General features: G+C 43.6%; 27 non-coding genes across 27 annotated transcripts; 7 read left to right on the top strand and 20 right to left on the bottom strand.

Annotated features, from left to right (window-relative positions):
* Positions 1 to 226: 226 nt before the first annotated feature.
* Positions 227 to 298, bottom strand: TRNAT-UGU (transfer RNA threonine (anticodon UGU)). The gene has a single exon. It is a non-coding gene; the product is annotated as a tRNA-Thr (tRNA).
* A 1,022-nt stretch (positions 299 to 1,320) lies between these two features.
* On the top strand, positions 1,321 to 1,415 carry TRNAI-UAU (transfer RNA isoleucine (anticodon UAU)). Its single transcript has 2 exons — positions 1,321 to 1,358; positions 1,380 to 1,415. It is a non-coding gene; the product is annotated as a tRNA-Ile (tRNA).
* Positions 1,416 to 2,912: 1,497 nt separating this feature from the next.
* TRNAT-CGU (transfer RNA threonine (anticodon CGU)) lies at positions 2,913 to 2,984 on the bottom strand. Its single transcript has one exon. It is a non-coding gene; the product is annotated as a tRNA-Thr (tRNA).
* Positions 2,985 to 3,530: 546 nt separating this feature from the next.
* On the bottom strand, positions 3,531 to 3,612 carry TRNAS-GCU (transfer RNA serine (anticodon GCU)). The gene has a single exon. It is a non-coding gene; the product is annotated as a tRNA-Ser (tRNA).
* Positions 3,613 to 4,299: 687 nt separating this feature from the next.
* Positions 4,300 to 4,371, bottom strand: TRNAT-UGU (transfer RNA threonine (anticodon UGU)). The gene has a single exon. It is a non-coding gene; the product is annotated as a tRNA-Thr (tRNA).
* Positions 4,372 to 5,393: 1,022 nt separating this feature from the next.
* On the top strand, positions 5,394 to 5,488 carry TRNAI-UAU (transfer RNA isoleucine (anticodon UAU)). Its single transcript has 2 exons — positions 5,394 to 5,431; positions 5,453 to 5,488. It is a non-coding gene; the product is annotated as a tRNA-Ile (tRNA).
* Positions 5,489 to 6,987: 1,499 nt separating this feature from the next.
* TRNAT-CGU (transfer RNA threonine (anticodon CGU)) lies at positions 6,988 to 7,059 on the bottom strand. The gene has a single exon. It is a non-coding gene; the product is annotated as a tRNA-Thr (tRNA).
* A 546-nt stretch (positions 7,060 to 7,605) lies between these two features.
* TRNAS-GCU (transfer RNA serine (anticodon GCU)) lies at positions 7,606 to 7,687 on the bottom strand. Its single transcript has one exon. It is a non-coding gene; the product is annotated as a tRNA-Ser (tRNA).
* A 687-nt stretch (positions 7,688 to 8,374) lies between these two features.
* TRNAT-UGU (transfer RNA threonine (anticodon UGU)) lies at positions 8,375 to 8,446 on the bottom strand. The gene has a single exon. It is a non-coding gene; the product is annotated as a tRNA-Thr (tRNA).
* Positions 8,447 to 9,468: 1,022 nt separating this feature from the next.
* TRNAI-UAU (transfer RNA isoleucine (anticodon UAU)) lies at positions 9,469 to 9,563 on the top strand. The gene is made up of 2 exons: positions 9,469 to 9,506; positions 9,528 to 9,563. It is a non-coding gene; the product is annotated as a tRNA-Ile (tRNA).
* A 1,492-nt stretch (positions 9,564 to 11,055) lies between these two features.
* TRNAT-CGU (transfer RNA threonine (anticodon CGU)) lies at positions 11,056 to 11,127 on the bottom strand. The gene has a single exon. It is a non-coding gene; the product is annotated as a tRNA-Thr (tRNA).
* A 546-nt stretch (positions 11,128 to 11,673) lies between these two features.
* On the bottom strand, positions 11,674 to 11,755 carry TRNAS-GCU (transfer RNA serine (anticodon GCU)). The gene has a single exon. It is a non-coding gene; the product is annotated as a tRNA-Ser (tRNA).
* A 687-nt stretch (positions 11,756 to 12,442) lies between these two features.
* On the bottom strand, positions 12,443 to 12,514 carry TRNAT-UGU (transfer RNA threonine (anticodon UGU)). Its single transcript has one exon. It is a non-coding gene; the product is annotated as a tRNA-Thr (tRNA).
* Positions 12,515 to 13,536: 1,022 nt separating this feature from the next.
* Positions 13,537 to 13,631, top strand: TRNAI-UAU (transfer RNA isoleucine (anticodon UAU)). The gene is made up of 2 exons: positions 13,537 to 13,574; positions 13,596 to 13,631. It is a non-coding gene; the product is annotated as a tRNA-Ile (tRNA).
* A 1,499-nt stretch (positions 13,632 to 15,130) lies between these two features.
* Positions 15,131 to 15,202, bottom strand: TRNAT-CGU (transfer RNA threonine (anticodon CGU)). Its single transcript has one exon. It is a non-coding gene; the product is annotated as a tRNA-Thr (tRNA).
* Positions 15,203 to 15,748: 546 nt separating this feature from the next.
* On the bottom strand, positions 15,749 to 15,830 carry TRNAS-GCU (transfer RNA serine (anticodon GCU)). Its single transcript has one exon. It is a non-coding gene; the product is annotated as a tRNA-Ser (tRNA).
* A 687-nt stretch (positions 15,831 to 16,517) lies between these two features.
* TRNAT-UGU (transfer RNA threonine (anticodon UGU)) lies at positions 16,518 to 16,589 on the bottom strand. The gene has a single exon. It is a non-coding gene; the product is annotated as a tRNA-Thr (tRNA).
* A 1,022-nt stretch (positions 16,590 to 17,611) lies between these two features.
* TRNAI-UAU (transfer RNA isoleucine (anticodon UAU)) lies at positions 17,612 to 17,706 on the top strand. Its single transcript has 2 exons — positions 17,612 to 17,649; positions 17,671 to 17,706. It is a non-coding gene; the product is annotated as a tRNA-Ile (tRNA).
* Positions 17,707 to 19,205: 1,499 nt separating this feature from the next.
* Positions 19,206 to 19,277, bottom strand: TRNAT-CGU (transfer RNA threonine (anticodon CGU)). The gene has a single exon. It is a non-coding gene; the product is annotated as a tRNA-Thr (tRNA).
* A 546-nt stretch (positions 19,278 to 19,823) lies between these two features.
* On the bottom strand, positions 19,824 to 19,905 carry TRNAS-GCU (transfer RNA serine (anticodon GCU)). Its single transcript has one exon. It is a non-coding gene; the product is annotated as a tRNA-Ser (tRNA).
* A 687-nt stretch (positions 19,906 to 20,592) lies between these two features.
* On the bottom strand, positions 20,593 to 20,664 carry TRNAT-UGU (transfer RNA threonine (anticodon UGU)). The gene has a single exon. It is a non-coding gene; the product is annotated as a tRNA-Thr (tRNA).
* Positions 20,665 to 21,686: 1,022 nt separating this feature from the next.
* On the top strand, positions 21,687 to 21,781 carry TRNAI-UAU (transfer RNA isoleucine (anticodon UAU)). Its single transcript has 2 exons — positions 21,687 to 21,724; positions 21,746 to 21,781. It is a non-coding gene; the product is annotated as a tRNA-Ile (tRNA).
* A 1,479-nt stretch (positions 21,782 to 23,260) lies between these two features.
* TRNAT-CGU (transfer RNA threonine (anticodon CGU)) lies at positions 23,261 to 23,332 on the bottom strand. Its single transcript has one exon. It is a non-coding gene; the product is annotated as a tRNA-Thr (tRNA).
* A 546-nt stretch (positions 23,333 to 23,878) lies between these two features.
* TRNAS-GCU (transfer RNA serine (anticodon GCU)) lies at positions 23,879 to 23,960 on the bottom strand. The gene has a single exon. It is a non-coding gene; the product is annotated as a tRNA-Ser (tRNA).
* A 687-nt stretch (positions 23,961 to 24,647) lies between these two features.
* On the bottom strand, positions 24,648 to 24,719 carry TRNAT-UGU (transfer RNA threonine (anticodon UGU)). Its single transcript has one exon. It is a non-coding gene; the product is annotated as a tRNA-Thr (tRNA).
* A 465-nt stretch (positions 24,720 to 25,184) lies between these two features.
* On the bottom strand, positions 25,185 to 25,261 carry TRNAS-GCU (transfer RNA serine (anticodon GCU)). The gene has a single exon. It is a non-coding gene; the product is annotated as a tRNA-Ser (tRNA).
* Positions 25,262 to 25,741: 480 nt separating this feature from the next.
* Positions 25,742 to 25,836, top strand: TRNAI-UAU (transfer RNA isoleucine (anticodon UAU)). The gene is made up of 2 exons: positions 25,742 to 25,779; positions 25,801 to 25,836. It is a non-coding gene; the product is annotated as a tRNA-Ile (tRNA).
* Positions 25,837 to 27,250: the final 1,414 nt, after the last annotated feature.

A 27,250-nucleotide genomic window follows, 5' to 3' on the forward strand; every position in this document is an offset into this window, starting at 1 on the left:
ATAGAGTAAGGGCTTCACCGTGATCATCTGCATCTGTCATCACAAGATTATCAAGGTCTTTTTCTTGAAGAAATTAGGTCCAGAAAGCCGACCTTCCCCACAGACTATTCAGACACCTTGCGCTTGTGGCTTTGTTATAGGCCCGAATCCATTGGTAAAAGGTTGCACAGGTACAATGTGCAATATCAGTTCCTATTCAACAATGTTCAAGAAAATTACCATTTGGAGGCCCTGATGAGGATCGAACTCACGACCCCTGGTTTACAAGACCAGTGCTCTGCCACTGAGCTACAGAGCCCCTCAGGTTACGACGCATAACAGCAACACAACGAGCACACAACATGATGTTTACTGGGTAGACATATTTGAAGGGTGTGTGAGAATGTATGTATATGATTGTGATTTGACCTGTTTTTTTCTGGCCGATTTTTTGAGGAGCAGCTAATTTGTGCGTATTCCGTGCAATTTTAGGGTGACTAATGAGGAGATGTGATGCGTGAAAGTTGAAAAAAACATGTACATGGCAGCAGAGAGACAATATGGATATTACCTTTGCTTTTTTAAATTTCTATCCGGATTCTGGCTCAAAGGGTAGTCAAGCACAGCAGATTGCATTCCTGCCAGTAACACGACAACCTTGTTTGTGTCCTTCTTAATCAACTAACATGCATATTTTCACTTTTGTCTGTATGTTCTTTGAAAGCCAATGGCAATGGTGCTTAGAGCAATGCAGATGTTTAAAAAAGATTTCAAAAGTTAAAATCGACAAAGGTGGGATTCGAAACCACGCGTGTATAGCAGATTAGCAGTCCATCGCCTTAACCACTCGGCCACCTCGTCTACAGGGATTATGTTAGGCATTCAAGTCTTTACAGGTAATAACACAAACATCTTCAAAATAGAACCACAATGCGTTCCTTGTTGAGGTACATCCAGCCGTTTGCAGGAAAACTGCCTCACTTGCTGTTGAGAAAAATTCATCAAAGTCCTGGGGTGTTTATAGGCATCGCCAAGATGACATTGGGAGGTGTTTCAATTGACACGTGTTGAATATGAGGAAGAGCATCATGCTGGCTCCAGTGGCACTGCCTGCAGCATGACAAAAATGTAGAAGGGACATTTGACTGCACCATTGGCTGAACATCAGTGGCAAAGTGTATATCAGGCTAAAAGGTAAGCTCCAGTGGCACAATATGGGCACTACAAGGCACCCATAATTTGGTGTCAGCTAAAAAGACAATGCCAGAGCTTGTGGGTGCTTTTGTACACTTGTGTGTGTGTTTGTGGGTGTAGTTTCATGTCGAAAACCAAAACACAGCAGCTCCAGTGGCGCAATCGGTTAGCGCGCGGTACTTATACAGCAGTACATTCAGTGAGCAATGCCGAGGTTGTGAGTTCAAGCCTCACCTGGAGCAACTTTGGAACTTTTTACTAATTCACCTCAAAACTGAATTATTGAACCAATAAATGTTCTGGACATTTTTTGGTTCACCTCAAGGTTTCCTTGATTGTCAGTTAATGTTGTATGACAGCTCCTCTGCCTTTTAGACATGGAATACTCATTGCAAGTTATTTATGGGGTGTTTGCGCTTTAAATACAGCTACGGAGGGTTTTTGAAAATAGAACAGAAAATAAAAAATGTCAACTGTTATTATACTCCATTTTCTGCTGAGCACCACTTACGGAAGACATTTGTAAAGGTAGAAAAAGGGTTACTGGAGTAGGATCCAGGAGACAATATCAACTTACAAAGAATAATGTTGTCTATTTACTGCATTATCGCCTTTGAAGCAAACCTCTGAGAATAAATACCCTTTCACTAATCAGGCAGTCACTTTGATAAAATCAAGCAGAACAAGGATGCTGATAGGAACTCGCCTCATTTGCATATGGGCTAGGGCTTCTGGGAGCCATGAGAATTAGGAGTTGAAGGTTTTGCAGATCGAGATTGCTAAAGGGCTGGGCATTTGCACAGACCTCTCCATGCCTGATTGGTGCCGAAGGTTAGTTGCAAGTGGTCCCCTGCTCACCCTACCTTACACAGGGCCATGCCCAGTTAGGCCCCTCAGGGCTAGGCCCGGCAGGGCTAAGCCCGGCGTTCGTCAGGCGAAGTGCCTGGACCCCTGCTCATCATACCTCAGAATCTGGTCTAGCTATTGCAGACATGGGGAATGGTGCTTATATCCCATTGACAGCGCCCACAAGCTGCATACTAATAGCCAATGATGTGTGAATGCGGTCAGGGTAGCAGACATATAGAACAATTGGGTGGGTTCGCTTCCGAACTGGATGCACAGGAGCAGGAGAGAATGGCTGTTGGCGATGTATGCAACTTGCTCTGCGTGAACACATCTACCGACCCCTTCCCCTACACACACGGGCACTTACACACACACACACACACACATAGCCATTGGAGCTATGCAGAGCTAATCAGAAAGATTGGTAATCATTAGAACATGAAAGATATGTGTTCATTTTTTAATAAACTTGTGGACTCCCGCAGAAACGGAGGGACTCACATCTCTAATTGAGGCTTGCTTACCTCTATACAAATGTGTTTGCTGGCTGTCTTTCTTCAACTGGTATGTGCGGTTGTGTCTGTCTTTGTCTTTCAACACGCCTGGCACGTTTACATTATCAAAGAGATGATTGTATGGAGATGGGGAACACCCCTCCGTTGCATTGTGAACTTGAACAGTCTTTTCACCAAAGCAGCTACATGCGACATTGCAAGGTTTTTGTCAGTCTTTGCCTGAAAACATTAGGCCTTCCTCTCGAACTCTATTTCACTCCTTCTGTGGAAGACTTCAATTATGAGGATGCATCCCGTCATAAAAGGTTCTCTGTAGATGGTGCAACTCTGGCTTCTCTCTTCTCTTCCCCGTGCTTTTTGAAAATAATCCGCCCGAGGCCCTGATGAGGTTTGAACTCATGACCCCTGGTTTACGAGACCAGTGCTCTGCCACTGAGCTACAAGGCCACCTGCTGCTTGCTCACAGCCAACAACAGAAAGTGCAAAGAAACCATGGGTTTTACCTAGGTAGATCTCCAGGTATATGAATTTCTGGTTGTGTAAAAATGGCTGTATATCTCTGCATGTGTTCAGTACGTCATCATACATCTGATTTGCGAAAGCGTGTGTGCTTATGTTGGTGATACATTGTCGGTATGCGTTTGAGTATGTACTTTTACGGGTATGTATGTATTGAGTAGGATGCTGAACAGGTTCATGAGTTTAGATAGCAGGTCAGAATGATGGCAAAAGGAACATGTAAAAGGCAGACAACTAAAAGAAAAAAGAATTTGGGATGTAAGCTTGGGAGTTTACTAACTGCGCTGATTTTGGCTCCTATAATAGTAAAGAATGGAAACCTACGAGGAAAGTCTTTGACTAATTTCATTCTCCGCCTGCACCAATGAACTTATTTTTACATCTCTATTTCCATATCTGTACTCATTCCTGTCTTTCACAGGGAGGTTGAAAGACTTTGGTCTATGTTTAAATGCAGACTATAAAGAAAAAATACAACGAAGGTGGGATTCGAACCCACGCGTGCAGAGCACAATGGATTAGCAGTCCATCGCCTTAACCACTCGGCCACCTCGTCTGTTTGGGAACGGTGCTCGAGTCCCATGCTTAAAGAAGAGATAAAACAATGGTGGTGCAAAGTCAGTGAAAAATAGATCATGTTTGTCATAATAGAAACAAGATCGTTGACTCGTTCTTCCTTACCCGGCCATTGATAGATAAACACATCAAGTTGAAGTTCAGAAAAATATAACAAGAGCTCCTGGAGGGTTCACAACACTAATCCAGAGGAAGGTGCTTGAGCTTCCGTATGGCACACCATTAGTAGTAAAACCAGCATAACGCAAGCTCCAGTTTCCCAGTGTTTGGCATCATTCAACGTTTCCAGCCAAGATCAAAGTTCAGATGCTGCTGCTTCCTGTGATGTCATTGAATTTAAATAGTGAGTGATGGCAATAACCCTTTTCCAATTAAATTTTGCCACATCAACGTCCCTGAAAATAGAGAAAGGCGTGCAACCCAGAACCGCTGTACTGTTCAATAGAGTAAGGGCTTCACCGTGATCATCTGCATCTGTCATCACAAGATTATCAAGGTCTTTTTCTTGAAGAAATTAGGTCCAGAAAGCCGACCTTCCCCACAGACTATTCAGACACCTTGCGCTTGTGGCTTTGTTATAGGCCCGAATCCATTGGTAAAAGGTTGCACAGGTACAATGTGCAATATCAGTTCCTATTCAACAATGTTCAAGAAAATTACCATTTGGAGGCCCTGATGAGGATCGAACTCACGACCCCTGGTTTACAAGACCAGTGCTCTGCCACTGAGCTACAGAGCCCCTCAGGTTACGACGCATAACAGCAACACAACGAGCACACAACATGATGTTTACTGGGTAGACATATTTGAAGGGTGTGTGAGAATGTATGTATATGATTGTGATTTGACCTGTTTTTTTCTGGCCGATTTTTTGAGGAGCAGCTAATTTGTGCGTATTCCGTGCAATTTTAGGGTGACTAATGAGGAGATGTGATGCGTGAAAGTTGAAAAAAACATGTACATGGCAGCAGAGAGACAATATGGATATTACCTTTGCTTTTTTAAATTTCTATCCGGATTCTGGCTCAAAGGGTAGTCAAGCACAGCAGATTGCATTCCTGCCAGTAACACGACAACCTTGTTTGTGTCCTTCTTAATCAACTAACATGCATATTTTCACTTTTGTCTGTATGTTCTTTGAAAGCCAATGGCAATGGTGCTTAGAGCAATGCAGATGTTTAAAAAAGATTTCAAAAGTTAAAATCGACAAAGGTGGGATTCGAAACCACGCGTGTACAGCAGATTAGCAGTCCATCGCCTTAACCACTCGGCCACCTCGTCTACAGGGATTATGTTAGGCATTCAAGTCTTTACAGGTAATAACACAAACATCTTCAAAATAGAACCACAATGCGTTCCTTGTTGAGGTACATCCAGCCGTTTGCAGGAAAACTGCCTCACTTGCTGTTGAGAAAAATTCATCAAAGTCCTGGGGTGTTTATAGGCATCGCCAAGATGACATTGGGAGGTGTTTCAATTGACACGTGTTGAATATGAGGAAGAGCATCATGCTGGCTCCAGTGGCACTGCCTGCAGCATGACAAAAATGTAGAAGGGACATTTGACTGCACCATTGGCTGAACATCAGTGGCAAAGTGTATATCAGGCTAAAAGGTAAGCTCCAGTGGCACAATATGGGCACTACAAGGCACCCATAATTTGGTGTCAGCTAAAAAGACAATGCCACAGCTTGTGGGTGCTTTTGTACACTTGTGTGTGTGTTTGTGGGTGTAGTTTCATGTCGAAAACCAAAACACAGCAGCTCCAGTGGCGCAATCGGTTAGCGCGCGGTACTTATACAGCAGTACATGCAGTGAGCAATGCCGAGGTTGTGAGTTCAAGCCTCACCTGGAGCAACTTTGGAACTTTTTACTAATTCACCTCAAAACTGAATTATTGAACCAATAAATGTTCTGGACATTTTTTGGTTCACCTCAAGGTTTCCTTGATTGTCAGTTAATGTTGTATGACAGCTCCTCTGCCTTTTAGACATGGAATACTCATTGCAAGTTATTTATGGGGTGTTTGCGCTTTAAATACAGCTACGGAGGGTTTTTGAAAATAGAACAGAAAATAAAAAATGTCAACTGTTATTATACTCCATTTTCTGCTGAGCACCACTTACGGAAGACATTTGTAAAGGTAGAAAAAGGGTTACTGGAGTAGGATCCAGGAGACAATATCAACTTACAAAGAATAATGTTGTCTATTTACTGCATTATCGCCTTTGAAGCAAACCTCTGAGAATAAATACCCTTTCACTAATCAGGCAGTCACTTTGATAAAATCAAGCAGAACAAGGATGCTGATAGGAACTCGCCTCATTTGCATATGGGCTAGGGCTTCTGGGAGCCATGAGAATTAGGAGTTGAAGGTTTTGCAGATCGAGATTGCTAAAGGGCTGGGCATTTGCACAGACCTCTCCATGCCTGATTGGTGCCGAAGGTTAGTTGCAAGTGGTCCCCTGCTCACCCTACCTTACACAGGGCCATGCCCAGTTAGGCCCCTCAGGGCTAGGCCCGGCAGGGCTAAGCCCAGCGTTTGTCAGGCGTTCGTCAGGCGAAGTGCCTGGACCCCTGCTCATCATACCTCAGAATCTGGTCTAGCTATTGCAGACATGGGGAATGGTGCTTATATCCCATTGACAGCGCCCACAAGCTGCATACTAATAGCCAATGATGTGTGAATGCGGTCAGGGTAGCAGACATATAGAACAATTGGGTGGGTTCACTTCCGAACTGGATGCACAGGAGCAGGAGAGAATGGCTGTTGGCGATGTATGCAACTTGCTCTGCGTGAACACATCTACCGACCCCTTCCCCTACACACACGGGCACATACACACACACACACACACATAGCCATTGGAGCTATGCAGAGCTAATCAGAAAGATTGGTAATCATTAGAACATGAAAGATATGTGTTCATTTTTTATTAAACTTGTGGACTCCCGCAGAAACGGAGGGACTCACATCTCTAATTGAGGCTTGCTTACCTCTATACAAATGTGTTTGCTGGCTGTCTTTCTTCAACTGGTATGTGCGGTTGTGTCTGTCTTTGTCTTTCAACACGCCTGGCACGTTTACATTATCAAAGAGATGATTGTATGGAGATGGGGAACACCCCTCCGTTGCATTGTGTACTTGAACAGTCTTTTCACCAAAGCAGCTACATGCGACATTGCAAGGTTTTTGTCAGTCTTTGCCTGAAAACATTAGGCCTTCCTCTCGAACTCTATTTCACTCCTTCTGTGGAAGACTTCAATTATGAGGATGCATCCCGTCATAAAAGGTTCTCTGTAGATGGTGCAACTCTGGCTTCTCTTCCCCGTGCTTTTTGAAAATAATCCGCCCGAGGCCCTGATGAGGTTTGAACTCATGACCCCTGGTTTACGAGACCAGTGCTCTGCCACTGAGCTACAAGGCCACCTGCTGCTTGCTCACAGCCAGCAACAGAAAGTGCAAAGAAACCATGGGTTTTACCTAGGTAGATCTCCAGGTATATGAATTTCTGGTTGTGTAAAAATGGCTGTATATCTCTGCATGTGTTCAGTACGTCATCATACATCTGATTTGCGAAAGCGTGTGTGCTTATGTTGGTGATACATTGTCGGTATGCGTTTGAGTATGTACTTTTACGGGTATGTATGTATTGAGTAGGATGCTGAACAGGTTCATGAGTTTAGATAGCAGGTCAGAATGATGGCAAAAGGAACATGTAAAAGGCAGACAACTAAAAGAAAAAAGAATTTGGGATGTAAGCTTGGGAGTTTACTAACTGCGCTGATTTTGGCTCCTATAATAGTAAAGAATGGAAACCTACGAGGAAAGTCTTTGACTAATTTCATTCTCCGCCTGCACCAATGAACTTATTTTTACATCTCTATTTCCATATCTGTACTCATTCCTGTCTTTCACAGGGAGGTTGAAAGACTTTGGTCTATGTTTAAATGCAGACTATAAAGAAAAAATACAACGAAGGTGGGATTCGAACCAACGCGTGCAGAGCACAATGGATTAGCAGTCCATCGCCTTAACCACTCGGCCACCTTGTCTGTTTGGGAACGGTGCTCGAGTCCCATGCTTAAAGAAGAGATAAAACAATGGTGGTGCAAAGTCAGTGAAAAATAGATCATGTTTGTCATAATAGAAACAAGATCGTTGACTCGTTCTTCCTTACCCGGCCATTGATAGATAAACACATCAAGTTGAAGTTCAGAAAAATATAACAAGAGCTCCTGGAGGGTTCACAACACTAATCCAGAGGAAGGTGCTTGAGCTTCCGTATGGCACACCATTAGTAGTAAAACCAGCATAACGCAAGCTCCAGTTTCCCAGTGTTTGGCATCATTCAACGTTTCCAGCCAAGATCAAAGTTCAGATGCTGCTGCTTCCTGTGATGTCATTGAATTTAAATAGTGAGTGATGGCAATAACCCTTTTCCAATTAAATTTTGCCACATCAACGTCCCTGAAAATAGAGAAAGGCGTGCAACCCAGAACCGCTGTACTGTTCAATAGAGTAAGGGCTTCACCGTGATCATCTGCATCTGTCATCACAAGATTATCAAGGTCTTTTTCTTGAAGAAATTAGGTCCAGAAAGCCGACCTTCCCCACAGACTATTCAGACACCTTGCGCTTGTGGCTTTGTTATAGGCCCGAATCCATTGGTAAAAGGTTGCACAGGTACAATGTGCAATATCAGTTCCTATTCAACAATGTTCAAGAAAATTACCATTTGGAGGCCCTGATGAGGATCGAACTCACGACCCCTGGTTTACAAGACCAGTGCTCTGCCACTGAGCTACAGAGCCCCTCAGGTTACGACGCATAACAGCAACACAACGAGCACACAACATGATGTTTACTGGGTAGACATATTTGAAGGGTGTGTGAGAATGTATGTATATGATTGTGATTTGACCTGTTTTTTTCTGGCCGATTTTTTGAGGAGCAGCTAATTTGTGCGTATTCCGTGCAATTTTAGGGTGACTAATGAGGAGATGTGATGCGTGAAAGTTGAAAAAAACATGTACATGGCAGCAGAGAGACAATATGGATATTACCTTTGCTTTTTTAAATTTCTATCCGGATTCTGGCTCAAAGGGTAGTCAAGCACAGCAGATTGCATTCCTGCCAGTAACACGACAACCTTGTTTGTGTCCTTCTTAATCAACTAACATGCATATTTTCACTTTTGTCTGTATGTTCTTTGAAAGCCAATGGCAATGGTGCTTAGAGCAATGCAGATGTTTAAAAAAGATTTCAAAAGTTAAAATCGACAAAGGTGGGATTCGAAACCACGCGTGTACAGCAGATTAGCAGTCCATCGCCTTAACCACTCGGCCACCTCGTCTACAGGGATTATGTTAGGCATTCAAGTCTTTACAGGTAATAACACAAACATCTTCAAAATAGAACCACAATGCGTTCCTTGTTGAGGTACATCCAGCCGTTTGCAGGAAAACTGCCTCACTTGCTGTTGAGAAAAATTCATCAAAGTCCTGGGGTGTTTATAGGCATCGCCAAGATGACATTGGGAGGTGTTTCAATTGACACGTGTTGAATATGAGGAAGAGCATCATGCTGGCTCCAGTGGCACTGCCTGCAGCATGACAAAAATGTAGAAGGGACATTTGACTGCACCATTGGCTGAACATCAGTGGCAAAGTGTATATCAGGCTAAAAGGTAAGCTCCAGTGGCACAATATGGGCACTACAAGGCACCCATAATTTGGTGTCAGCTAAAAAGACAATGCCAGAGCTTGTGGGTGCTTTTGTACACTTGTGTGTGTGTTTGTGGGTGTAGTTTCATGTCGAAAACCAAAACACAGCAGCTCCAGTGGCGCAATCGGTTAGCGCGCGGTACTTATACAGCAGTACATGCAGTGAGCAATGCCGAGGTTGTGAGTTCAAGCCTCACCTGGAGCAACTTTGGAACTTTTTACTAATTCACCTCAAAACTGAATTATTGAACCAATAAATGTTCTGGACATTTTTTGGTTCACCTCAAGGTTTCCTTGATTGTCAGTTAATGTTGTATGACAGCTCCTCTGCCTTTTAGACATGGAATACTCATTGCAAGTTATTTATGGGGTGTTTGCGCTTTAAATACAGCTACGGAGGGTTTTTGAAAATAGAACAGAAAATAAAAAATGTCAACTGTTATTATACTCCATTTTCTGCTGAGCACCACTTACGGAAGACATTTGTAAAGGTAGAAAAAGGGTTACTGGAGTAGGATCCAGGAGACAATATCAACTTACAAAGAATAATGTTGTCTATTTACTGCATTATCGCCTTTGAAGCAAACCTCTGAGAATAAATACCCTTTCACTAATCAGGCAGTCACTTTGATAAAATCAAGCAGAACAAGGATGCTGATAGGAACTCGCCTCATTTGCATATGGGCTAGGGCTTCTGGGAGCCATGAGAATTAGGAGTTGAAGGTTTTGCAGATCGAGATTGCTAAAGGGCTGGGCATTTGCACAGACCTCTCCATGCCTGATTGGTGCCGAAGGTTAGTTGCAAGTGGTCCCCTGCTCACCCTACCTTACACAGGGCCATGCCCAGTTAGGCCCCTCAGGGCTAGGCCCGGCAGGGCTAAGCCCAGCGTTTGTCAGGCGTTCGTCAGGCGAAGTGCCTGGACCCCTGCTCATCATACCTCAGAATCTGGTCTAGCTATTGCAGACATGGGGAATGGATCCCATTGACAGCGCCCACAAGCTGCATACTAATAGCCAATGATGTGTGAATGCGGTCAGGGTAGCAGACATATAGAACAATTGGGTGGGTTCACTTCCGAACTGGATGCACAGGAGCAGGAGAGAATGGCTGTTGGCGATGTATGCAACTTGCTCTGCGTGAACACATCTACCGACCCCTTCCCCTACACACACGGGCACATACACACACACACACACACATAGCCATTGGAGCTATGCAGAGCTAATCAGAAAGATTGGTAATCATTAGAACATGAAAGATATGTGTTCATTTTTTATTAAACTTGTGGACTCCCGCAGAAACGGAGGGACTCACATCTCTAATTGAGGCTTGCTTACCTCTATACAAATGTGTTTGCTGGCTGTCTTTCTTCAACTGGTATGTGCGGTTGTGTCTGTCTTTGTCTTTCAACACGCCTGGCACGTTTACATTATCAAAGAGATGATTGTATGGAGATGGGGAACACCCCTCCGTTGCATTGTGTACTTGAACAGTCTTTTCACCAAAGCAGCTACATGCGACATTGCAAGGTTTTTGTCAGTCTTTGCCTGAAAACATTAGGCCTTCCTCTCGAACTCTATTTCACTCCTTCTGTGGAAGACTTCAATTATGAGGATGCATCCCGTCATAAAAGGTTCTCTGTAGATGGTGCAACTCTGGCTTCTCTTCCCCGTGCTTTTTGAAAATAATCCGCCCGAGGCCCTGATGAGGTTTGAACTCATGACCCCTGGTTTACGAGACCAGTGCTCTGCCACTGAGCTACAAGGCCACCTGCTGCTTGCTCACAGCCAGCAACAGAAAGTGCAAAGAAACCATGGGTTTTACCTAGGTAGATCTCCAGGTATATGAATTTCTGGTTGTGTAAAAATGGCTGTATATCTCTGCATGTGTTCAGTACGTCATCATACATCTGATTTGCGAAAGCGTGTGTGCTTATGTTGGTGATACATTGTCGGTATGCGTTTGAGTATGTACTTTTACGGGTATGTATGTATTGAGTAGGATGCTGAACAGGTTCATGAGTTTAGATAGCAGGTCAGAATGATGGCAAAAGGAACATGTAAAAGGCAGACAACTAAAAGAAAAAAGAATTTGGGATGTAAGCTTGGGAGTTTACTAACTGCGCTGATTTTGGCTCCTATAATAGTAAAGAATGGAAACCTACGAGGAAAGTCTTTGACTAATTTCATTCTCCGCCTGCACCAATGAACTTATTTTTACATCTCTATTTCCATATCTGTACTCATTCCTGTCTTTCACAGGGAGGTTGAAAGACTTTGGTCTATGTTTAAATGCAGACTATAAAGAAAAAATACGACGAAGGTGGGATTCGAACCAACGCGTGCAGAGCACAATGGATTAGCAGTCCATCGCCTTAACCACTCGGCCACCTCGTCTGTTTGGGAACGGTGCTCGAGTCCCATGCTTAAAGAAGAGATAAAACAATGGTGGTGCAAAGTCAGTGAAAAATAGATCATGTTTGTCATAATAGAAACAAGATCGTTGACTCGTTCTTCCTTACCCGGCCATTGATAGATAAACACATCAAGTTGAAGTTCAGAAAAATATAACAAGAGCTCCTGGAGGGTTCACAACACTAATCCAGAGGAAGGTGCTTGAGCTTCCGTATGGCACACCATTAGTAGTAAAACCAGCATAACGCAAGCTCCAGTTTCCCAGTGTTTGGCATCATTCAACGTTTCCAGCCAAGATCAAAGTTCAGATGCTGCTGCTTCCTGTGATGTCATTGAATTTAAATAGTGAGTGATGGCAATAACCCTTTTCCAATTAAATTTTGCCACATCAACGTCCCTGAAAATAGAGAAAGGCGTGCAACCCAGAACCGCTGTACTGTTCAATAGAGTAAGGGCTTCACCGTGATCATCTGCATCTGTCATCACAAGATTATCAAGGTCTTTTTCTTGAAGAAATTAGGTCCAGAAAGCCGACCTTCCCCACAGACTATTCAGACACCTTGCGCTTGTGGCTTTGTTATAGGCCCGAATCCATTGGTAAAAGGTTGCACAGGTACAATGTGCAATATCAGTTCCTATTCAACAATGTTCAAGAAAATTACCATTTGGAGGCCCTGATGAGGATCGAACTCACGACCCCTGGTTTACAAGACCAGTGCTCTGCCACTGAGCTACAGAGCCCCTCAGGTTACGACGCATAACAGCAACACAACGAGCACACAACATGATGTTTACTGGGTAGACATATTTGAAGGGTGTGTGAGAATGTATGTATATGATTGTGATTTGACCTGTTTTTTTCTGGCCGATTTTTTGAGGAGCAGCTAATTTGTGCGTATTCCGTGCAATTTTAGGGTGACTAATGAGGAGATGTGATGCGTGAAAGTTGAAAAAAACATGTACATGGCAGCAGAGAGACAATATGGATATTACCTTTGCTTTTTTAAATTTCTATCCGGATTCTGGCTCAAAGGGTAGTCAAGCACAGCAGATTGCATTCCTGCCAGTAACACGACAACCTTGTTTGTGTCCTTCTTAATCAACTAACATGCATATTTTCACTTTTGTCTGTATGTTCTTTGAAAGCCAATGGCAATGGTGCTTAGAGCAATGCAGATGTTTAAAAAAGATTTCAAAAGTTAAAATCGACAAAGGTGGGATTCGAAACCACGCGTGTACAGCAGATTAGCAGTCCATCGCCTTAACCACTCGGCCACCTCGTCTACAGGGATTATGTTAGGCATTCAAGTCTTTACAGGTAATAACACAAACATCTTCAAAATAGAACCACAATGCGTTCCTTGTTGAGGTACATCCAGCCGTTTGCAGGAAAACTGCCTCACTTGCTGTTGAGAAAAATTCATCAAAGTCCTGGGGTGTTTATAGGCATCGCCAAGATGACATTGGGAGGTGTTTCAATTGACACGTGTTGAATATGAGGAAGAGCATCATGCTGGCTCCAGTGGCACTGCCTGCAGCATGACAAAAATGTAGAAGGGACATTTGACTGCACCATTGGCTGAACATCAGTGGCAAAGTGTATATCAGGCTAAAAGGTAAGCTCCAGTGGCACAATATGGGCACTACAAGGCACCCATAATTTGGTGTCAGCTAAAAAGACAATGCCAGAGCTTGTGGGTGCTTTTGTACACTTGTGTGTGTGTTTGTGGGTGTAGTTTCATGTCGAAAACCAAAACACAGCAGCTCCAGTGGCGCAATCGGTTAGCGCGCGGTACTTATACAGCAGTACATGCAGTGAGCAATGCCGAGGTTGTGAGTTCAAGCCTCACCTGGAGCAACTTTGGAACTTTTTACTAATTCACCTCAAAACTGAATTATTGAACCAATAAATGTTCTGGACATTTTTTGGTTCACCTCAAGGTTTCCTTGATTGTCAGTTAATGTTGTATGACAGCTCCTCTGCCTTTTAGACATGGAATACTCATTGCAAGTTATTTATGGGGTGTTTGCGCTTTAAATACAGCTACGGAGGGTTTTTGAAAATAGAACAGAAAATAAAAAATGTCAACTGTTATTATACTCCATTTTCTGCTGAGCACCACTTACGGAAGACATTTGTAAAGGTAGAAAAAGGGTTACTGGAGTAGGATCCAGGAGACAATATCAACTTACAAAGAATAATGTTGTCTATTTACTGCATTATCGCCTTTGAAGCAAACCTCTGAGAATAAATACCCTTTCACTAATCAGGCAGTCACTTTGATAAAATCAAGCAGAACAAGGATGCTGATAGGAACTCGCCTCATTTGCATATGGGCTAGGGCTTCTGGGAGCCATGAGAATTAGGAGTTGAAGGTTTTGCAGATCGAGATTGCTAAAGGGCTGGGCATTTGCACAGACCTCTCCATGCCTGATTGGTGCCGAAGGTTAGTTGCAAGTGGTCCCCTGCTCACCCTACCTTACACAGGGCCATGCCCAGTTAGGCCCCTCAGGGCTAGGCCCGGCAGGGCTAAGCCCAGCGTTTGTCAGGCGTTCGTCAGGCGAAGTGCCTGGACCCCTGCTCATCATACCTCAGAATCTGGTCTAGCTATTGCAGACATGGGGAATGGTGCTTATATCCCATTGACAGCGCCCACAAGCTGCATACTAATAGCCAATGATGTGTGAATGCGGTCAGGGTAGCAGACATATAGAACAATTGGGTGGGTTCACTTCCGAACTGGATGCACAGGAGCAGGAGAGAATGGCTGTTGGCGATGTATGCAACTTGCTCTGCGTGAACACATCTACCGACCCCTTCCCCTACACACACGGGCACATACACACACACACACACACATAGCCATTGGAGCTATGCAGAGCTAATCAGAAAGATTGGTAATCATTAGAACATGAAAGATATGTGTTCATTTTTTATTAAACTTGTGGACTCCCGCAGAAACGGAGGGACTCACATCTCTAATTGAGGCTTGCTTACCTCTATACAAATGTGTTTGCTGGCTGTCTTTCTTCAACTGGTATGTGCGGTTGTGTCTGTCTTTGTCTTTCAACACGCCTGGCACGTTTACATTATCAAAGAGATGATTGTATGGAGATGGGGAACACCCCTCCGTTGCATTGTGTACTTGAACAGTCTTTTCACCAAAGCAGCTACATGCGACATTGCAAGGTTTTTGTCAGTCTTTGCCTGAAAACATTAGGCCTTCCTCTCGAACTCTATTTCACTCCTTCTGTGGAAGACTTCAATTATGAGGATGCATCCCGTCATAAAAGGTTCTCTGTAGATGGTGCAACTCTGGCTTCTCTTCCCCGTGCTTTTTGAAAATAATCCGCCCGAGGCCCTGATGAGGTTTGAACTCATGACCCCTGGTTTACGAGACCAGTGCTCTGCCACTGAGCTACAAGGCCACCTGCTGCTTGCTCACAGCCAGCAACAGAAAGTGCAAAGAAACCATGGGTTTTACCTAGGTAGATCTCCAGGTATATGAATTTCTGGTTGTGTAAAAATGGCTGTATATCTCTGCATGTGTTCAGTACGTCATCATACATCTGATTTGCGAAAGCGTGTGTGCTTATGTTGGTGATACATTGTCGGTATGCGTTTGAGTATGTACTTTTACGGGTATGTATGTATTGAGTAGGATGCTGAACAGGTTCATGAGTTTAGATAGCAGGTCAGAATGATGGCAAAAGGAACATGTAAAAGGCAGACAACTAAAAGAAAAAAGAATTTGGGATGTAAGCTTGGGAGTTTACTAACTGCGCTGATTTTGGCTCCTATAATAGTAAAGAATGGAAACCTACGAGGAAAGTCTTTGACTAATTTCATTCTCCGCCTGCACCAATGAACTTATTTTTACATCTCTATTTCCATATCTGTACTCATTCCTGTCTTTCACAGGGAGGTTGAAAGACTTTGGTCTATGTTTAAATGCAGACTATAAAGAAAAAATACGACGAAGGTGGGATTCGAACCAACGCGTGCAGAGCACAATGGATTAGCAGTCCATCGCCTTAACCACTCGGCCACCTCGTCTGTTTGGGAACGGTGCTCGAGTCCCATGCTTAAAGAAGAGATAAAACAATGGTGGTGCAAAGTCAGTGAAAAATAGATCATGTTTGTCATAATAGAAACAAGATCGTTGACTCGTTCTTCCTTACCCGGCCATTGATAGATAAACACATCAAGTTGAAGTTCAGAAAAATATAACAAGAGCTCCTGGAGGGTTCACAACACTAATCCAGAGGAAGGTGCTTGAGCTTCCGTATGGCACACCATTAGTAGTAAAACCAGCATAACGCAAGCTCCAGTTTCCCAGTGTTTGGCATCATTCAACGTTTCCAGCCAAGATCAAAGTTCAGATGCTGCTGCTTCCTGTGATGTCATTGAATTTAAATAGTGAGTGATGGCAATAACCCTTTTCCAATTAAATTTTGCCACATCAACGTCCCTGAAAATAGAGAAAGGCGTGCAACCCAGAACCGCTGTACTGTTCAATAGAGTAAGGGCTTCACCGTGATCATCTGCATCTGTCATCACAAGATTATCAAGGTCTTTTTCTTGAAGAAATTAGGTCCAGAAAGCCGACCTTCCCCACAGACTATTCAGACACCTTGCGCTTGTGGCTTTGTTATAGGCCCGAATCCATTGGTAAAAGGTTGCACAGGTACAATGTGCAATATCAGTTCCTATTCAACAATGTTCAAGAAAATTACCATTTGGAGGCCCTGATGAGGATCGAACTCACGACCCCTGGTTTACAAGACCAGTGCTCTGCCACTGAGCTACAGAGCCCCTCAGGTTACGACGCATAACAGCAACACAACGAGCACACAACATGATGTTTACTGGGTAGACATATTTGAAGGGTGTGTGAGAATGTATGTATATGATTGTGATTTGACCTGTTTTTTTCTGGCCGATTTTTTGAGGAGCAGCTAATTTGTGCGTATTCCGTGCAATTTTAGGGTGACTAATGAGGAGATGTGATGCGTGAAAGTTGAAAAAAACATGTACATGGCAGCAGAGAGACAATATGGATATTACCTTTGCTTTTTTAAATTTCTATCCGGATTCTGGCTCAAAGGGTAGTCAAGCACAGCAGATTGCATTCCTGCCAGTAACACGACAACCTTGTTTGTGTCCTTCTTAATCAACTAACATGCATATTTTCACTTTTGTCTGTATGTTCTTTGAAAGCCAATGGCAATGGTGCTTAGAGCAATGCAGATGTTTAAAAAAGATTTCAAAAGTTAAAATCGACAAAGGTGGGATTCGAAACCACGCGTGTACAGCAGATTAGCAGTCCATCGCCTTAACCACTCGGCCACCTCGTCTACAGGGATTATGTTAGGCATTCAAGTCTTTACAGGTAATAACACAAACATCTTCAAAATAGAACCACAATGCGTTCCTTGTTGAGGTACATCCAGCCGTTTGCAGGAAAACTGCCTCACTTGCTGTTGAGAAAAATTCATCAAAGTCCTGGGGTGTTTATAGGCATCGCCAAGATGACATTGGGAGGTGTTTCAATTGACACGTGTTGAATATGAGGAAGAGCATCATGCTGGCTCCAGTGGCACTGCCTGCAGCATGACAAAAATGTAGAAGGGACATTTGACTGCACCATTGGCTGAACATCAGTGGCAAAGTGTATATCAGGCTAAAAGGTAAGCTCCAGTGGCACAATATGGGCACTACAAGGCACCCATAATTTGGTGTCAGCTAAAAAGACAATGCCAGAGCTTGTGGGTGCTTTTGTACACTTGTGTGTGTGTTTGTGGGTGTAGTTTCATGTCGAAAACCAAAACACAGCAGCTCCAGTGGCGCAATCGGTTAGCGCGCGGTACTTATACAGCAGTACATGCAGTGAGCAATGCCGAGGTTGTGAGTTCAAGCCTCACCTGGAGCAACTTTGGAACTTTTTACTAATTCACCTCAAAACTGAATTATTGAACCAATAAATGTTCTGGACATTTTTTGGTTCACCTCAAGGTTTCCTTGATTGTCAGTTAATGTTGTATGACAGCTCCTCTGCCTTTTAGACATGGAATACTCATTGCAAGTTATTTATGGGGTGTTTGCGCTTTAAATACAGCTACGGAGGGTTTTTGAAAATAGAACAGAAAATAAAAAATGTCAACTGTTATTATACTCCATTTTCTGCTGAGCACCACTTACGGAAGACATTTGTAAAGGTAGAAAAAGGGTTACTGGAGTAGGATCCAGGAGACAATATCAACTTACAAAGAATAATGTTGTCTATTTACTGCATTATCGCCTTTGAAGCAAACCTCTGAGAATAAATACCCTTTCACTAATCAGGCAGTCACTTTGATAAAATCAAGCAGAACAAGGATGCTGATAGGAACTCGCCTCATTTGCATATGGGCTAGGGCTTCTGGGAGCCATGAGAATTAGGAGTTGAAGGTTTTGCAGATCGAGATTGCTAAAGGGCTGGGCATTTGCACAGACCTCTCCATGCCTGATTGGTGCCGAAGGTTAGTTGCAAGTGGTCCCCTGCTCACCCTACCTTACACAGGGCCATGCCCAGTTAGGCCCCTCAGGGCTAGGCCCGGCAGGGCTAAGCCCAGCGTTTGTCAGGCGTTCGTCAGGCGAAGTGCCTGGACCCCTGCTCATCATACCTCAGAATCTGGTCTAGCTATTGCAGACATGGGGAATGGTGCTTATATCCCATTGACAGCGCCCACAAGCTGCATACTAATAGCCAATGATGTGTGAATGCGGTCAGGGTAGCAGACATATAGAACAATTGGGTGGGTTCACTTCCGAACTGGATGCACAGGAGCAGGAGAGAATGGCTGTTGGCGATGTATGCAACTTGCTCTGCGTGAACACATCTACCGACCCCTTCCCCTACACACACGGGCACATACACACACACACACACACATAGCCATTGGAGCTATGCAGAGCTAATCAGAAAGATTGGTAATCATTAGAACATGAAAGATATGTGTTCATTTTTTATTAAACTTGTGGACTCCCGCAGAAACGGAGGGACTCACATCTCTAATTGAGGCTTGCTTACCTCTATACAAATGTGTTTGCTGGCTGTCTTTCTTCAACTGGTATGTGCGGTTGTGTCTGTCTTTGTCTTTCAACACGCCTGGCACGTTTACATTATCAAAGAGATGATTGTATGGAGATGGGGAACACCCCTCCGTTGCATTGTGTACTTGAACAGTCTTTTCACCAAAGCAGCTACATGCGACATTGCAAGGTTTTTGTCAGTCTTTGCCTGAAAACATTAGGCCTTCCTCTCGAACTCTATTTCACTCCTTCTGTGGAAGACTTCAATTATGAGGATGCATCCCGTCATAAAAGGTTCTCTGTAGATGGTGCAACTCTGGCTTCTCTTCCCCGTGCTTTTTGAAAATAATCCGCCCGAGGCCCTGATGAGGTTTGAACTCATGACCCCTGGTTTACGAGACCAGTGCTCTGCCACTGAGCTACAAGGCCACCTGCTGCTTGCTCACAGCCAGCAACAGAAAGTGCAAAGAAACCATGGGTTTTACCTAGGTAGATCTCCAGGTATATGAATTTCTGGTTGTGTAAAAATGGCTGTATATCTCTGCATGTGTTCAGTACGTCATCATACATCTGATTTGCGAAAGCGTGTGTGCTTATGTTGGTGATACATTGTCGGTATGCGTTTGAGTATGTACTTTTACGGGTATGTATGTATTGAGTAGGATGCTGAACAGGTTCATGAGTTTAGATAGCAGGTCAGAATGATGGCAAAAGGAACATGTAAAAGGCAGACAACTAAAAGAAAAAAGAATTTGGGATGTAAGCTTGGGAGTTTACTAACTGCGCTGATTTTGGCTCCTATAATAGTAAAGAATGGAAACCTACGAGGAAAGTCTTTGACTAATTTCATTCTCCGCCTGCACCAATGAACTTATTTTTACATCTCTATTTCCATATCTGTACTCATTCCTGTCTTTCACAGGGAGGTTGAAAGACTTTGGTCTATGTTTAAATGCAGACTATAAAGAAAAAATACGACGAAGGTGGGATTCGAACCCACGCGTGCAGAGCACAATGGATTAGCAGTCCATCGCCTTAACCACTCGGCCACCTCGTCTGTTTGGGAACGGTGCTCGAGTCCCATGCTTAAAGAAGAGATAAAACAATGGTGGTGCAAAGTCAGTGAAAAATAGATCATGTTTGTCATAATAGAAACAAGATCGTTGACTCGTTCTTCCTTACCCGGCCATTGATAGATAAACACATCAAGTTGAAGTTCAGAAAAATATAACAAGAGCTCCTGGAGGGTTCACAACACTAATCCAGAGGAAGGTGCTTGAGCTTCCGTATGGCACACCATTAGTAGTAAAACCAGCATAACGCAAGCTCCAGTTTCCCAGTGTTTGGCATCATTCAACGTTTCCAGCCAAGATCAAAGTTCAGATGCTGCTGCTTCCTGTGATGTCATTGAATTTAAATAGTGAGTGATGGCAATAACCCTTTTCCAATAAAATTTTGCCACATCAACGTCCCTGAAAATAGAGAAAGGCGTGCAACCCAGAACCGCTGTACTGTTCAATAGAGTAAGGGCTTCACCGTGATCATCTGCATCTGTCATCACAAGATTATCAAGGTCTTTTTCTTGAAGAAATTAGGTCCAGAAAGCCGACCTTCCCCACAGACTATTCAGACACCTTGCGCTTGTGGCTTTGTTATAGGCCCGAATCCATTGGTAAAAGGTTGCACAGGTACAATGTGCAATATCAGTTCCTATTCAACAATGTTCAAGAAAATTACCATTTGGAGGCCCTGATGAGGATCGAACTCACGACCCCTGGTTTACAAGACCAGTGCTCTGCCACTGAGCTACAGAGCCCCTCAGGTTACGACGCATAACAGCAACACAACGAGCACACAACATGATGTTTACTGGGTAGACATATTTGAAGGGTGTGTGAGAATGTATGTATATGATTGTGATTTGACCTGTTTTTTTCTGGCCGATTTTTTGAGGAGCAGCTAATTTGTGCGTATTCCGTGCAATTTTAGGGTGACTAATGAGGAGATGTGATGCGTGAAAGTTGAAAAAAACATGTACATGGCAGCAGAGAGACAATATGGATATTACCTTTGCTTTTTTAAATTTCTATCCGGATTCTGGCTCAAAGGGTAGTCAAGCACAGCAGATTGCATTCCTGCCAGTAACACGACAACCTTGTTTGTGTCCTTCTTAATCAACTAACATGCATATTTTCACTTTTGTCTGTATGTTCTTTGAAAGCCAATGGCAATGGTGCTTAGAGCAATGCAGATGTTTAAAAAAGATTTCAAAAGTTAAAATCGACAAAGGTGGGATTCGAAACCACGCGTGTACAGCAGATTAGCAGTCCATCGCCTTAACCACTCAGCCACCTCGTCTACAGGGATTATGTTAGGCATTCAAGTCTTTACAGGTAATAACACAAACATCTTCAAAATAGAACCACAATGCGTTCCTTGTTGAGGTACATCCAGCCGTTTGCAGGAAAACTGCCTCACTTGCTGTTGAGAAAAATTCATCAAAGTCCTGGGGTGTTTATAGGCATCGCCAAGATGACATTGGGAGGTGTTTCAATTGACACGTGTTGAATATGAGGAAGAGCATCATGCTGGCTCCAGTGGCACTGCCTGCAGCATGACAAAAATGTAGAAGGGACATTTGACTGCACCATTGGCTGAACATCAGTGGCAAAGTGTATATCAGGCTAAAAGGTAAGCTCCAGTGGCACAATATGGGCACTACAAGGCACCCATAATTTGGTGTCAGTTAAAAAGACAATGCCAGAGCTTGTGGGTGCTTTTGTACACTTGTGTGTGTGTTTGTGGGTGTAGTTTCATGTCGAAAACCAAAACACAGCAGCTCCAGTGGCGCAATCGGTTAGCGCGCGGTACTTATACAGCAGTACATGCAGTGAGCAATGCCGAGGTTGTGAGTTCAAGCCTCACCTGGATCAACTTTGGAACTTTTTACTAATTCACCTCAAAACTGAATTATTGAACCAATAAATGTTCTGGACATTTTTTGGTTCACCTCAAGGTTTCCTTGATTGTCAGTTAATGTTGTATGACAGCTCCTCTGCCTTTTAGACATGGAATACTCATTGCAAGTTATTTATGGGGTGTTTGCGCTTTAAATACAGCTACGGAGGGTTTTTGAAAATAGAACAGAAAATAAAAAATGTCAACTGTTATTATACTCCATTTTCTGCTGAGCACCACTTACGGAAGACATTTGTAAAGGTAGAAAAAGGGTTACTGGAGTAGGATCCAGGAGACAATATCAACTTACAAAGAATAATGTTGTCTATTTACTGCATTATCGCCTTTGAAGCAAACCTCTGAGAATAAATACCCTTTCACTAATCAGGCAGTCACTTTGATAAAATCAAGCAGAACAAGGATGCTGATAGGAACTCGCCTCATTTGCATATGGGCTAGGGCTTCTGGGAGCCATGAGAATTAGGAGTTGAAGGTTTTGCAGATCGAGATTGCTAAAGGGCTGGGCATTTGCACATACCTCTCCATGCCTGATTGGTGCCGAAGGTTAGTTGCAAGTGGTCCCCTGCTCACCCAACCTTACACAGGGCCATGCCCAGTTAGGCCCCTCAGGGCTAGGCCCGGCAGGGCTAAGCCCAGCGTTTGTCAGGCGTTCGTCAGGCGAAGTGCCTGGACCCCTGCTCATCATACCTCAGAATCTGGTCTAGCTATTGCAGACATGGGGAATGGTGCTTATATCCCATTGACAGCGCACACAAGCTGCATACTAATAGCCAATGATGTGTGAATGCGGTCAGGGTAGCAGACATATAGAACAATTGGGTGGGTTCGCTTCCGAACTGGATGCACAGGAGCAGGAGAGAATGGCTGTTGGCGATGTATGCAACTTGCTCTGCGTGAACACATCTACCGACCCCTTCCCCTACACACACGGGCACATACACACACACACACACACATAGCCATTGGAGCTATGCAGAGCTAATCAGAAAGATTGGTAATCATTAGAACATGAAAGATATGTGTTCATTTTTTATTAAACTTGTGGACTCCCGCAGAAACGGAGGGACTCACATCTCTAATTGAGGCTTGCTTACCTCTATACAAATGTGTTTGCTGGCTGTCTTTCTTCAACTGGTATGTGCGGTTGTGTCTGTCTTTGTCTTTCAACACGCCTGGCACGTTTACATTATCAAAGAGATGATTGTATGGAGATGGGGAACACCCCTCCGTTGCATTGTGTACTTGAACAGTCTTTTCACCAAAGCAGCTACATGCGACATTGCAAGGTTTTTGTCAGTCTTTGCCTGAAAACATTAGGCCTTCCTCTCGAACTCTATTTCACTCCTTCTGTGGAAGACTTCAATTATGAGGATGCATCCCGTCATAAAAGGTTCTCTGTAGATGGTGCAACTCTGGCTTCTCTTCCCCGCCCGAGGCCCTGATGAGGTTTGAACTCATGACCCCTGGTTTACGAGACCAGTGCTCTGCCACTGAGCTACAAGGCCACCTGCTGCTTGCTCACAGCCAACAACAGAAAGTGCAAAGAAACCATGGGTTTTACCTAGGTAGATCTCCAGGTATATGAATTTCTGGTTGTGTAAAAATGGCTGTATATCTCTGCATGTGTTCAGTACGTCATCATACATCTGATTTGCGAAAGCGTGTGTGCTTATGTTGGTGATACATTGTCGGTATGCGTTTGAGTATGTACTTTTACGGGTATGTATGTATTGAGTAGGATGCTGAACAGGTTCATGAGTTTAGATAGCAGGTCAGAATGATGGCAAAATGAACATGTAAAAGGCAGACAACTAAAAGAAAAAAGAATTTGGGATGTAAGCTTGGGAGTTTACTAACTGCGCTGATTTTGGCTCCTATAATAGTAAAGAATGGAAACCTACGAGGAAAGTCTTTGACTAATTTCATTCTCCGCCTGCACCAATGAACTTATTTTTACATCTCTATTTCCATATCTGTACTCATTCCTGTCTTTCACAGGGAGGTTGAAAGACTTTGGTCTATGTTTAAATGCAGACTATAAAGAAAAAATACGACGAAGGTGGGATTCGAACCCACGCGTGCAGAGCACAATGGATTAGCAGTCCATCGCCTTAACCACTCGGCCACCTCGTCTGTTTGGGAACGGTGCTCGAAACCCATGCTTAAAGAAGAGATAAAACAATGGTGGTGCAAAGTCAGTGAAAAATAGATCATGTTTGTCATAATAGAAACAAGATCGTTGACTCGTTCTTCCTTACCCGGCCATTGATAGATAAACACATCAAGTTGAAGTTCAGAAAAATATAACAAGAGCTCCTGGAGGGTTCACAACACTAATCCAGAGGAAGGTGCTTGAGCTTCCGTATGGCACACCATTAGTAGTAAAACCAGCATAACGCAAGCTCCAGTTTCCCAGTGTTTGGCATCATTCAACGTTTCCAGCCAAGATCAAAGTTCAGATGCTGCTGCTTCCTGTGATGTCATTGAATTTAAATAGTGAGTGATGGCAATAACCCTTTTCCAATTAAATTTTGCCACATCAACGTCCCTGAAAATAGAGAAAGGCGTGCAACCCAGAACCGCTGTACTGTTCAATAGAGTAAGGGCTTCACCGTGATCATCTGCATCTGTCATCACAAGATTATCAAGGTCTTTTTCTTGAAGAAATTAGGTCCAGAAAGCCGACCTTCCCCACAGACTATTCAGACACCTTGCGCTTGTGGCTTTGTTATAGGCCCGAATCCATTGGTAAAAGGTTGCACAGGTACAATGTGCAATATCAGTTCCTATTCAACAATGTTCAAGAAAATTACCATTTGGAGGCCCTGATGAGGATCGAACTAACGACCCCTGGTTTACAAGACCAGTGCTCTGCCACTGAGCTACAGAGCCCCTCAGGTTACGACGCATAACAGCAACACAACGAGCACACAACATGATGTTTACTGGGTAGACATATTTGAAGGGTGTGTGAGAATGTATGTATATGATTGTGATTTGACCTGTTTTTTTCTGGCCGATTTTTTGAGGAGCAGCTAATTTGTGCGTATTCCGTGCAATTTTAGGGTGACTAATGAGGAGATGTGATGCGTGAAAGTTGAAAAAAACATGTACATGGCAGCAGAGAGACAATATGGATATTACCTTTGCTTTTTTAAATTTCTATCCGGATTCTGGCTCAAAGGGTAGTCAAGCACAGCAGATTGCATTCCTGCCAGTAACACGACAACCTTGTTTGTGTCCTTCTTAATCAACTAACATGCATATTTTCACTTTTGTCTGTATGTTCTTTGAAAGCCAATGGCAATGGTGCTTAGAGCAATGCAGATGTTTAAAAAAGATTTCAAAAGTTAAAATCGACAAAGGTGGGATTCGAAACCACGCGTGTACAGTAGATTAGCAGTCCATCGCCTTAACCACTCGGCCACCTCGTCTACAGGGATTATGTTAGGCATTCAAGTCTTTACAGGTAATAACACAAACATCTTCAAAATAGAACCACAATGCGTTCCTTGTTGAGGTACATCCAGCCGTTTGCAGGAAAACTGCCTCACTTGCTGTTGAGAAAAATTCATCAAAGTCCTGGGGTGTTTATAGGCATCGCCAAGATGACATTGGGAGGTGTTTCAATTGACACGTGTTGAATATGAGGAAGAGCATCATGCTGGCTCCAGTGGCACTGCCTGCAGCATGACAAAAATGTAGAAGGGACATTTGACTGCACCATTGGCTGAACATCAGTGACAAAGTGTATATCAGGCTAAAAGGTAAGCTCCAGTGGCACAATATGGGCACTACAAGGCACCCATAATTTGGTGTCAGCTAAAAAGACAATGCCAGAGCTTGTGGGTGCTTTTGTACACTTGTGTGTGTGTTTGTGGGTGTAGTTTCATGTCGAAAACCAAAACACAGCAGCTCCAGTGGCGCAATCGGTTAGCGCGCGGTACTTATACAGCAGTACATGCAGTGAGCAATGCCGAGGTTGTGAGTTCAAGCCTCACCTGGAGCAACTTTGGAACTTTTTACTAATTCACCTCAAAACTGAATTATTGAACCAATAAATGTTCTGGACATTTTTTGGTTCACCTCAAGGTTTCCTTGATTGTCAGTTAATGTTGTATGACAGCTCCTCTGCCTTTTAGACATGGAATACTCATTGCAAGTTATTTATGGGGTGTTTGCGCTTTAAATACAGCTACGGAGGGTTTTTGAAAATAGAACAGAAAATAAAAAATGTCAACTGTTATTATACTCCATTTTCTGCTGAGCACCACTTACGGAAGACATTTGTAAAGGTAGAAAAAGGGTTACTGGAGTAGGATCCAGGAGACAATATCAACTTACAAAGAATAATGTTGTCTATTTACTGCATTATCGCCTTTGAAGCAAACCTCTGAGAATAAATACCCTTTCACTAATCAGGCAGTCACTTTGATAAAATCAAGCAGAACAAGGATGCTGATAGGAACTCGCCTCATTTGCATATGGGCTAGGGCTTCTGGGAGCCATGAGAATTAGGAGTTGAAGGTTTTGCAGATCGAGATTGCTAAAGGGCTGGGCATTTGCACATACCTCTCCATGCCTGATTGGTGCCGAAGGTTAGTTGCAAGTGGTCCCCTGCTCACCCTACCTTACACAGGGCCATGCCCAGTTAGGCCCCTCAGGGCTAGGCCCGGCAGGGCTAAGCCCAGCGTTTGTCAGGCGTTCGTCAGGCGAAGTGCCTGGACCCCTGCTCATCATACCTCAGAATCTGGTCTAGCTATTGCAGACATGGGGAATGGTGCTTATATCCCATTGACAGCGCACACAAGCTGCATACTAATAGCCAATGATGTGTGAATGCGGTCAGGGTAGCAGACATATAGAACAATTGGGTGGGTTCGCTTCCGAACTGGATGCACAGGAGCAGGAGAGAATGGCTGTTGGCGATGTATGCAACTTGCTCTGCGTGAACACATCTACCGACCCCTTCCCCTACACACACGGGCACATACACACACACACACACACATAGCCATTGGAGCTATGCAGAGCTAATCAGAAAGATTGGTAATCATTAGAACATGAAAGATATGTGTTCATTTTTTATTAAACTTGTGGACTCCCGCAGAAACGGAGGGACTCACATCTCTAATTGAGGCTTGCTTACCTCTATACAAATGTGTTTGCTGGCTGTCTTTCTTCAACTGGTATGTGCGGTTGTGTCTGTCTTTGTCTTTCAACACGCCTGGCACGTTTACATTATCAAAGAGATGATTGTATGGAGATGGGGAACACCCCTCCGTTGCATTGTGTACTTGAACAGTCTTTTCACCAAAGCAGCTACATGCGACATTGCAAGGTTTTTGTCAGTCTTTGCCTGAAAACATTAGGCCTTCCTCTCGAACTCTATTTCACTCCTTCTGTGGAAGACTTCAATTATG

Source organism: Ambystoma mexicanum, chromosome 13, assembly GCF_040938575.1.
Source record: "Ambystoma mexicanum isolate Mex_15411 chromosome 13, UKY_AmexF1_1, whole genome shotgun sequence".
Lineage (NCBI taxonomy): Eukaryota > Metazoa > Chordata > Amphibia > Caudata > Ambystomatidae > Ambystoma > Ambystoma mexicanum.